Raw genomic sequence first — 11,394 nt, 5'->3', positions numbered from 1 at the left:
TCTCTCTCCCTCCCCTATATCCCTTCCTGCTTTCCTCCCTCCCTCCTTTTCTCAGTACTAGGGTTTATACAAAGGATTTCATGCTTAGGCAGGTGTTTAACTCTTAATCCACACCACGGCCTTTTTGTACTTTAGTTTTTAAGTTAGGGCATCCTGTTTTCTTCCCATCCCAGGACCAGCCTCCCATCTAGCTGAGATTATTGGAATCAGCCCAGCTTGATGATTGTGATCAGATCTCACTTTTTGCCTGGGTTGGTCTTGGATTGCAGTCCTCTCAATCTATGCCTCCCAAGTCGATGGTACTACAGGAGTGATCTATCATGCTTAGCCTTTAAAATGATCACTTAGAGCTGGGCGCAAGTGGCTCCTGCCTGTAATCCTAGCCACTCAGGAAGCTGAGATCTGGTTCAAAGCCAACCAGTGCAGGAAAGACCATGAGACTCTTATCTCCAATAAACCACCAAAAAACCTAAGTGGTCCTGTGGCTCAAGTGGTAGAGTGCTAACTTTTAGCTGAAGAGCTAAGGGACAGCAGCACCCAGGCCCAGAGTTCAAGTCCCAAGACAGACAAAAAAAATCACTTAGGAAGATAAAAAAAAAAAACCTCCTGAATTCTCACATTTATTTAAATAGCGGCTGCCAGTCATATTTTATAAAGCACTTATGGGGCCCATGAAGTCTTTTATTTTTAAAATACAATAAAATAGTACTAGAGCAGTTGGGATATTGTTCTGCCAGTAACACTACTGTAAGAGCCTCGGAGGGAGCAAGCAAGCCGGCTACAGGCCAGCGCCGCCACCGCCGCTTCTTCTGAGCAACAGTGAGAAGCAGCAAGCAGCCATGGCTGGGGCACAGGCTCCTCAGGCCAGACCCTGCAGTCAGGGAAGCCCCTCCAAATCCCTCCAGTGGCTGACCTCAGGCCTCAAAGGCTCCAGCGCCGAGCTTCCTGGGCTCATCCCTAGGCTGGAGGTGCAGTGTGAAACAGCAAAGGAGTCAGCGAGACTCCTCCAGTGTCAGGGCAACCAGGCAGGAGTGGAGCCAAATGGCCAAACTTGCAGCAGCGACTGCAGCAGTTGTTGCTGCCTCGTGCAGCATGGGCCAGGGCTCCTGCAGCTGCTCAGGCACAGCCAGAGGCGGAGAAAAACTCCAGGATTGACACAACCCCCTTCCACCCAATCGGCCTAAGATCTGGGAGCTGGATCTGGAGCAAAAGGAGAGGGGTTCAGATGGGTGTTGGAGGCATAGGCCTACAAAACCCCATCTGAGCACCTGTGTGCCCTGAGGGTGCATGCAGGCATGCATTCTTTCCTTCCAATTTATTTATTTTTGTTGGTCGTGGGGCTTGAACTCTGGGCCTGGGCGCTGTCCCTCAGCTTTTCAGCTGAAAGCAAGTGCCCTACCACCTGAGCCACAGGACCACTTCCAATTCTTCTCGGGGAGGAAGGGACACCCCTTCCTCCATGCTGGGCAAAGGTTCTGCCCCCGGTGCAAGACTCAGGTAATGGTTTGCTCAAAGTACCATTCCTGCTTCATCTACTTAACCACGTAGAACAATGCCTGGAGACTCCCCCTATGTGTAATCACCTGTGCTTTACCTACTTTTACAACCTTGATTAGTGGAACTGCTCCACATTTGTTGACAAGGATTAGCTTTTTCTGTTTAAACTCTCATTGCCTGTGCTCCCATAAAACTGTTTAACTCTCTGCCCCTGACTGAAGATTTACTTCTCCTGCTTGTGTGCTGTATATAAGCATGTGATGTTTCAATAAATTTTGTCTATACCCACATGGTGTAGTCCCTTCTTGCCTATACCACACATCGTGTCCCCAGATCCCACTGTGGAAACAGCAACAAATGGGGTTATGCCAGTCGATGCCTCTGACATCTCCCCCCTTTTTTGTTTTTTAAGTACAACTGTAAGTAAGAGATCCTTTGCAGGAGGGATTTGCAGAAACTATTTTGGAATGTAGACAGCAATATCTTGACAAGACATAATGCAATCGATCTGTAGAAACACTATGTTTAAAACTGTGCCACCAGGTACGAGGGTCCAATTGGTTTAGCACAGATGCAATTCCCTCAGCCAGACCTTCATATCCCACCCCAGGGAGTTGTGCCAAGAAAGTCTCAATGACTTCCTGCTGTAACTAGTGGATGTCCCAAGTCAAATTTCCTTGCAAGACTGGCAGGTGGTAGTGAAGTCCCTGCCAAGTAATGTTAGAAGTGTTGAATCAAGTAGGAGTGATGCACAGTTTATTGAGCTCTAATCACACTTGAAGGTTAGCTGTTTCTGCAGATCAATTATCTAGTCTCCCATCCACTGCACCCTGTGTTGCAGTGTGTTCAGACGGGAATCAATGTCCTGTTTAATATTGTGCTGATGAGTCCATAGCTGGTGACAGTCCAGCCACTTCTCTACAAAGTCCTTGGTTTGGATGGAGGAATGCAGGGCCACTCCAGCAGTCGCAGCAGTCATGGTGATAGCAATCATTTCAAGGATCACAGCTACACTGAGACCCAGGAATCTCCTAGTTCTCTTCAGCAGTTGCTGGAAGACTCCTTTCAACAAACCAACAGTGGGGCTCTCCTGCCAAGGTCGGGTGAGGTTAACAGGCACCCAGACCCCTAAGCGAGATCTTAATATCAAGAGAGACTGAGAAGGCATATTAAAAGAAATAGTATGATTTAAGCATGTAAAGAGTCCTGGCTGCGTGGGTTCTCATTGATTGACACTGTCCCTGTGGGCTAGTACATAGGAAAGTTTAATACAACCCTGTACAGTAGAAGAATGATTCCTGTAAAATGTATAATTTGCCTCATGGGCCCTAGTAAAGTGACCAATCCAATTCTGAGTTGTATAAAATTGGGTGGCAAGTTTTATAAATGCCACTGCTCAGGCCCTAAGTGTCCCCTGAAATTTATATGTGGCCTACGAGGCACAAGGCCTCCATCATGTCAGGTGAGCAAGCCAATGGGTTCTACATGATTTATAACTCCATTGTATAGACGTCACCGTCAGAAGAATTATTAGTATACCAATCACCAACATGCTTTTCAGAATAATTGGCAATGAAACATCCATGAGGACCTCAATCTATAAATGAGATGTTATCATTATGCTGTATAATCTTTCCTCTAGGGTTTTGACACTGAGACCACTGAATAGAAACATAAACCCAATTCAATAATTAATGTCCTGGCATACTAGGTTAGGTGGTTGCCCAGTCTTATTTGTATAAGAATGATCCTGACCAATAAAATTTAAGGAACTTGTTCTGAATAGCCCCATATGATTGTTGATCTTATCATCAGGCAAGATGTATGCCCATACCTGTCTTCTGGTTGGTAAGCAAGGTGATGTCCCTAAACACAGTGGTAAAGACTCAAATCCTAAGGAAATAATATAAGGTATTCCTTCCTCACCTGGATGAGTAGGGTCTGCATGATCCCATGGTGGCGGAAAATACGTGCTGTCATTTGTATACGCCACCGGACCTTGGTCTAGCTAATCCACTAATTTTAACAATGGTGGGTGAGGGACATAGGCCCAATATGCATGTTCACTGCAGATGTATTCACAAGCAGTGCAATCACGGCCAAAACAGATATTCAGGTATTCTAGGGGTTTTTGTACTGACCAGGGTGGCTTCGGTCTTGTGTCAACACCTTATTCTGACCCCATGTTGGTGGGGTCAAGCTGGTTTTCTTAAGATAAGGATGATGGCTTCCTCGGGACTTAAAGCTTAGGTCTGCGAAGCTGCGTACTAGATCTTCTTCCTCAGGGTTGTGTTGTGTTGTTTTTGCTTCTCTGGAGGTCGGATGAGTCAAAAAGGGACCCAGATGTTGCCAGTGGATCCATCTGGAATGATAGAAACACTGTTTTCCCTTATGGGGCATTACTCTTAGTCTTCATTGATTAAATTTTTTAAACCATATGGGAATAGATAGTGAGGTGGTGCTAGAGGGATAAAATGCTTTTCAGCTTTAGTGAAAGGATCACTTTGAGTGAAATTTTAAAAATTTAAATAAGGTGAAGGCAAAAGTTTCCCTTGGGGATTCCCCTTTTTCGTTTTTTTTTTTTTTTATAATTGAAGCTTAAATGTTTTATGGGTGTGTAAACAGTTGGCATTAGTCTACACAGGTTGATTAAAGAAGTTTTCCTGGGGACTAACTTTAGTAAACTCCCCTAATATTTTTCTGGTTGTACACTGGCTTTTATAATATGGTGTGGGGTAGTTTGTCAAGGTGACAACTTTTTACTAATTACATTTTATTCCAAACTAGAGTTTAGACATAATTTTTTAACTTTTAATAGCTGTATGGACCCTGTTGGGGGGGGGGGCTATAGCAGCATAGCCTGTTTAGTACTTTGGTTTGTAAAAGATTTAAATAGTCTAGGATGTTTAAAGGTAAGATCCATAAGAAGTTCCACTTGTAGGTGTTCAGTGGCAGTTTTGTAATTGACAAACAAGTTATAAAAGCAGAACTAACAGTTAGTGATTACAAATTGCATTAAGGCAAATAGGGTGGTTGAGTCCAAACAACTGCCTGTAGACATCCTGGTATCTAGGCTGGAGATGGGGGCATTGTACCCAGCTTCAAGGCCTGGAGGTGGGACAAGTCTTACCTTGAAATTCTAGGAAAACATTACCTCCCCAAATGGGCGAAAGCATTGTTTAGCTCCTCAAATAGCCTAGGTGGGACAGCCCATCCTTTGGCATACAGATGTTTAGTGTAGCTCCTGGTGCTTAACTCTCTACTTAAGCCCTTATCTTTGAAAATTTAACATTTGGTCTAAATCCTGATATAAATGATCTTTTTAGTAATTATCAGACCACAATTTTGTTTTATTTTGGTGTTTATACCAATGTTTCTCTGCTTACCTGGGACTTATTTGTCTCAGTTAAATTTGAATTTTCTCCTTCCTTGTTCTAATTAATACCCTATCTGTTTACTTTCGATCTGGTCCTAACAATTTCATATTTTATTCTTAAACAAATTTATTTGGTTAGTGTCAGCCCAGAATTTACTGCCAATTAGGGTCTTAAGCACATACAGAGCAGTTTGGATTTAAGCTATTCCCCACATTTCACAAACTCAGCCTTTTACAGCCAACTATTACAAATGGTTGACAAGTTTTTGCCCAGTTATGCATGCTTATAAACTAGCTTGCCATGACCTCCAGCTCTGATCAATTTTAGAAGAGCCAAACATTATTGCCAAAGTCCCAGCAGTGCCTCTTTCTATGTTAGGGTAAATGCAACCTTGACATTTCCCTTGGTCACTGGACTTGAACTTAGTGCCTGAGTGCTGTTTTTCAGCTCTCCAGTACAAGGATTGCGCTTTGCCACTTCGGACTCCAAAGCAACTCTGCCCACTTTTTTGGCACTCTGCTGGCTAGTTAGAGATGATAATCTTTCTCTGCCTGGACTGGCTTTGAACTGCAGTTTGTAGATTGCTCACCTTTGGTCCTCAGCTCCACCCACATCTGGGCCCCCTCCCATTTCTGGAGTTCCCTCCATACAACTGGCCTCTCCCTCTCTCCACCCAGACCCACCAGAACTCCTATCTACCTCACTTCCTTTTCTCTCAGATACTTCTGCTACCAGGATGGTGATGGAGGTCATGTGCTCCCTCTTGGGGGAAATATGGCTCCTCTAATAAACCTTGTAATCTTTCTCCTTTGCCTGCCTGCCTCTGCATGGTCCCATAGGATGGATGTGTCTGATCCTCTTTCATTGGTGGCTCCATACTGGGATAGGTTCCCCAGTGCATTTGCTCCCCCTGCACCTCAGAAGGGAGTTCAACCAGCTTCCCTGGGACCTATTCTGAGATCCTTCACTCCAGTCACCAGAGGACCATCAAGGTAACTTCCTCCTGACTGAGCGCTCTACCAGCCCATCCAGCCCCACTAATTAATTCCCACTCCAGGGTAAGTGACAAGTTTGTCCGAGGTCGGGGTTTCTGATTCCAATATCAGTGGTAAGGCCACCTGAGCCTTTCTGGGCTAACTGAGCCCCACCCTCACCATCTGACCAAAAACTTGGCCAAGTGCTAGAATTAGCCACTAGGGGCCTACCATGGCCCAAGGACCCACCTTGGACCAACATAAGGACAGTCTCCACTGGTGGGGCCACCACCTATTCAGGAGCCAACCTGCACTGTAGAGGACACTCTACTGTAGGCAAATGGCTTCAGGTCACTTACCATGGGAAGGACACTAAATTTCTTTACATTAAGGCCACCTGGCCTTGGAGGGCTGTTGGTTCCCCATCAGTTAAATTTGGCCCAGATTTAAAACTCCACTTCTGAGAGTGCTTGAGCAAGTAGCTCTCTCTCTCTCTCTCTCCCCCTCCCCTTAAACTCTCCCTCTTGCCAAAATTACCTGCTTGTAACCTCTTTCACAAGTATTTCATATGCTAAACGCGTTGGTTAAGCCCTGGAAGAATGTAACCAGTAATTGCTTGTTTCTACTCATTAGATAGAAAATGGGTGAGTTTAAGTCTAAACTCACCGAAATAAAGGCCAACAAGTTTGGATATTACCAAAAGTGTATTAATCTTCTCTCTAGCACTGAGCAAGTGGTGGATGTGCCAAATTGGCATCTTGGTACTTCAGCTTGGTACTACCCCTTCCCCCTCCCCTGTCCTGTGGTGCCATTATGCTAGGCCAAGTGTATGTTCCTATTGCCTCCTGTTCATTTGGTTTCTTGTTGGCAAAGTTTTGTATTTTAAACTGACCACATGGTTCCTTCATAATTAGAAAAGTAGTTCCACTAAAATTTCAAAACTTTAAAAGTCTATTTTAAAATCTAAGCATGCTCTATAATCTGTGCACAAACATGTCTGTCTGTGTCTTATTTGACTATATGTAAGTGATTATGGTTTCAAGGTTACTCTGCCTACTAAAAATCTTTGTCAATGGAAGCTGTGAATTAATCTAAATTGCTTTAAAACTTTGTGACCTGACTAAGCCAAAGAAAAAACAGGCAGTTTTAAAAGACCTTGGAAAAGGACTTAAAAAAGACAATGTCCTTTACAAAGTAAATGAAATTGGTAACTAAGTTGGCTGTGAATTATGTCATTCCTATGTCCATCTATGCTAAGAGTTAACTATTGTACACTGACCATGGCTAGTAAACTAAAGCTAAGGGTTTCATTCTCTGTTTTCTCCCCTGTGTGCCGATCAACTTCAATTAAGATCAAGGGAGCAGAGTGACTATGCCCAGGCACAGCTGCCTAAACCAGTGGCACCAGCCTGCAAAAGACAATGTAAACCAGGTCTCTAACCAGTATATGTAGAAATATTGCAGGTTACCAACAGGAGGTGCAACAGTCCATACATGCTGGGAGATGCCACAGTCTCTCTCAGACTCTGGCCTTGCTTCATCTTACATGACCAAAAGCCTGTTAATTAAGGGTAAAACACAAGCCACATTAGATATTTGGTTCTGTAAATGTTAATCGCCAGAAGTTAGACCATACAGGGTGTATGAGCAAAGGATAGAAATTGATTTCTATACTATTTTACAATTGGAGGTAAATTCCTAAAGGTAACTCAGACTGCAGAAAAAAAATATGGCCACTCTTTCTATTCACTGCCCACAGGACAGCCTACAGGCAAAGAATATACAGCCCAGTGTTTCAATGATGCATTTAAATGCAAATTAACATAACTTCACAAAAAGGATTTAAAATGACATCCCCCTTGTAAAAATTTGAGAAGTTGTGGGGAGTGGCTGACCTCCCAGACAAGTTTAAAAGATAAAATTTTCCTAAAGGTTTATTTCAAAGTAAAAAAAAAAAAAATAGGATTATTCAGGTTTGCCCCTAAAGTTTTTTGTAACAGTTGCCGGAAGGCCCACAGTAAAAGATAGGACACGTTTGTCAAATGTAATTTAATAAGTAAAACCATGCTTATAAAACTACTTCCAATGACCATCTTTGTTGCTTTTAATTGGAGTAAAAGTTGAAAGACCCCCAGCGTGGGGTGTCCTTCAATCAGAAGAGACCCTTCCCCAAGGAACAACGAGACCACTTGTGCGGATGCAATCAGCAAGAGGTTTATTTGGGCAAGCCCTCGGCTCCCAGGTGCACTCAACCTCGAGATCCACAAGGTTCGGGTTGAATGTCTGAGAACCGGTTACACGGGTACCCGGGGCGACATAGTCTATCGGGAGACTTGCGCGCCGAGTGCTTGAAAGCACCCTCTTTTTATGGACAGCAGAAGCAAGGTTACAGAAGCAAGATGCTTGGTTACAGAGTATTGATTGGTTAATTTCAAATTACGCTCAGGGTGGGGATTGGTCAGGTTAAGCTGGCCAGATGGGGCAGGTGGGGTTGGGGGAAAGCTGACGTGTCGGTACTTGCCCCGGCAAGTCTGTGCTGGTCGTCATGCATCGAAACTGTTCGTTCCCTAATTTTGACAAGTGATTTATTACCTCCTGACCTACCCTGCCATTATAGCTAAGTTTTACAGGAAGGGACGGGAGGGTCGGCTATTTTTCAGGAATGCCTGGTTTTAGGGCATGTGTTAGAGTCATGCTGAGGTCTGCAGGCGGTGACTCAGTGGTTAATGACTTGCCTGCGTCCTGCTTGCTCTCTTAGCTATGTAGGGGAAGGGGCAGTGGTTTTTCTTAAAGAGCTCAATGGATGAACGTATTCTGGGGTCTGGGGTCTTTTCAAAGTGACTGTAAAAAAAAAAAAAAACAACTCATTGATCTGTCGTTCGAAGCCAGTCCAGGCACAGGCAGACTAAAGTCCCTGTGAGATTGTCATCTCTAATCTGCCAACAGAGTGCTCAAAGCTGAGTTGTTTTGGAGTTTAAAGTGGCCAAGTGCTAGTCCTGAGCTGGAGAGCTGAGGGACAGTACTCAAACCCTGAGTTCAAGTCCGGCGACTGACCAAGGAAAGTGCCAAAGATGTATTTATCCCAACATAAGAAAGGCACTCCAGGGACCCTGACAATGTTAAAACATTCAGAGGCAATTACAAACAAATGTTTGGATGACAAAAGTGGTATCAGGTCCTGAGTTACTTGAGCTTTGTCTTCCAAAAAATTGATCAAGCCAGAAAGTCATGGAAAGATAAGTTTTTAAACATTCCTATCACCCATGTTGGTGTAACTGGGCAAAACTTTCCAGAGATCTGTGATAGTGGGTAGTAAAAGCTAAGATTGTAGAATGTAAATCCCAAAACCCCTGTATCTGCTCAAAGTCCTAATTGGCAGTAACTTTTGAGCTGGTTAAATTCATCTGTTGAAAAGCTTGTAAAGCTGAGATTATGTTCCTATTGAGATCTGTCTAAAGGCCTACATAGGTAGGCATTCCTCTGCCAGACAGAAAATGCTTTTATAAACCAGGGTGTTAAACAGGCTATGCTGCTGTAGCCCAAGAAAAGGCCTGTACATTTGTTATAGGTTAAATGTTGTCTATAAGCCACTTTAAACAGGCTACCCAGAGGCAGTGGGCTGTACTTAGAGTGCCAATCAGTCTCAGGTTAAAAGCATCTACTGGGCTTTCTTTTAAAAATCTCTGACAAGTAATTGTTAGTCAATTGTTAACAAGTTATAGGTAACCTCCATCTCATTGATCTCCTTGTTGCTTTAGCTGGAAATAAAAAGAGCTTTTGTAAGAAAGTTCAAAGCCATCTTGGGCACAAAAAAAATCCTTCTAAAACTCCATCTCCCTACTAATCAGCACAGAACCAGGACTATCCAGCCAAAGGCTGAAAGTGGCATTGTGACTCTAAGTAGTAGAGCATTAGCCTGGAACAGAAGGACTCAGGGACAGTGCCCAGGCCTTGAGTCCAAACCGTAAATGCCAACCCGGACAAGCTATCCCAGCAATGGATGTTGAGACAATGGCCAGGACAAAGTCAGTCCTGACCATGGAAAACCATGGAAAAGAATAAGAGATGATACCCTAAATGGAGTCACTTTATGCTTTATGCATTGTTTCTGGCAAAACTGGAGCTTCAGCTTCCACCCCCACTACAAAGGCAGAGGAGGGGTCCCGCAGAGCAGTGGGGACCTCACAGATGAAGTCCTTCAGGGGTGGGGGCCTCCCTCACAGAAGAGGCTGCAAAAAGGAGTATACCTCACTGGGAGGCCGCAGAAGTGAGGGTGCCTCGTGGGGAAGGGCAAAGAAGTGAGGGTGCCTTGTGGGGGAGGCTGCAAAAGAGGGGAGGGCCTCACAGGGGAGACTGCAGAGGAGGGGAAACTGCAAAAGCAGTACACAGAGGAGGAGTTTAAACTTAAACTCATCCATACTTTTACCTTCAGTTGCAAGGGAGAGGGAAAGAGGGAGAGGGAGAGAGGAAGAGAGGGAGAGAGGGAGAGAGAGAGAGCCAGAGCTATCTGCCCAAGCACTCGCAGAAGTGGAGTTTTAAATTTGGGGCAAAATTTGATTGAAGGGGCTCAGAAGCCCTCCAAGGCCCAGGTGGCCTTAATGTAAAGAAATTTAGTGTCCTTCCCATGGTAACGGACCTGATGCCATGGGCCTATATTAGAGTGTTCTCCACAGTACAGGTTGGCTCCTAAAGGGGGTGGTGGCCCTGCCAGTGGAGAATGTCTTCATGTTTGTCCATTTGCATTCCTTGGGCCATGGAGGAGGGGTCCTTGGGCCAAGGTAGGCCCCTGGCACTTGGCCAAGGTTTGGCTCTGATGAGGGGAAGGGGGGCTCGGTAAGTCACAGAGGCCCAGGTACCCTTACCACTGAGATATCAGAATCAGAAACGCAGACCTCAGATAAACTTTTCACTTACCCTGGAGTGGGACTTAATTAGCAGTGTTGGATGGGCTGGTAGAGCGCTCAGTCAGGAGAAAGTTACCTTGGTGGTCCTCTGGTGGCTGGCGTATAGGATCTCAGCATAGGTCCCAGGGAAGCTGGTTGAACCTCCTTCCGAAGTGGAGGGAGGATCAAACCCACTGGGGAGCCTATCCCCACAGGGGCGACCAATGTAAGAGGATTAGACAAAAATCCATGCAAGGGGACCATGCAGAAGCAGGAAGGCAAAGGAGAAAGATTATTACAAGGTTTATTAGAGAAGCGATATTTCCCCCAAGAGGGAGCACATGACCTCCATCACTATCCTGGTAGCAGGAGGATCTGAGGGAAAAGGAAGTGAGGTAGATGGGAGTCCAGGTGGGTCTGGGCAGAGAGAGGGAGGGGCCAGTTGTATGGAGGGAACTCCAGAAATGGGAGGGGACCCAGGTGTAGGTGCTCATACTTCGAGCTCATGACTCTACCTGATTCTGGGGCCTGGATGAGTTGCCTTGATCTCTTCTAAGTCACTTTACCACATGAGGCTTTTCTGAACTCATACATCACTGCAAATTGCTAACATTCCTCCCTAGCACATCACTCAATATATTTTTTCCATCATATATTTAAACA

General features: G+C 44.8%; 1 long non-coding RNA gene across 4 annotated transcripts in view; it reads right to left on the bottom strand.

Moving 5' to 3' along the window:
• Window positions 1–2,527: 2,527 nt before the first annotated feature.
• The window catches only part of LOC138835399 (uncharacterized), a 31,745-nt gene continuing 22,878 nt past the window's right edge, over window positions 2,528–11,394 (bottom strand). For all 4 annotated transcript variants that reach the window (XR_011374588.1, XR_011374590.1, XR_011374592.1 and 1 more), the window contains 2 exons: window positions 3,639–3,859; window positions 2,528–2,587 (listed from right to left, as the gene is read on the bottom strand). This is a non-coding gene — a long non-coding RNA (uncharacterized lncRNA). The remainder of the gene's footprint in view (window positions 2,588–3,638; window positions 3,860–11,394) is intronic.

The sequence above is a fragment of the Dipodomys merriami genome, unplaced genomic scaffold (assembly GCF_024711535.1).
Source record: "Dipodomys merriami isolate MVZ:Mamm:240054 unplaced genomic scaffold, mDipMer1.0.p SCAF_236, whole genome shotgun sequence".
NCBI classification, from domain to species: Eukaryota; Metazoa; Chordata; class Mammalia; order Rodentia; family Heteromyidae; genus Dipodomys; species Dipodomys merriami.
This window is presented reverse-complemented; position numbering and strand designations above follow the sequence as displayed.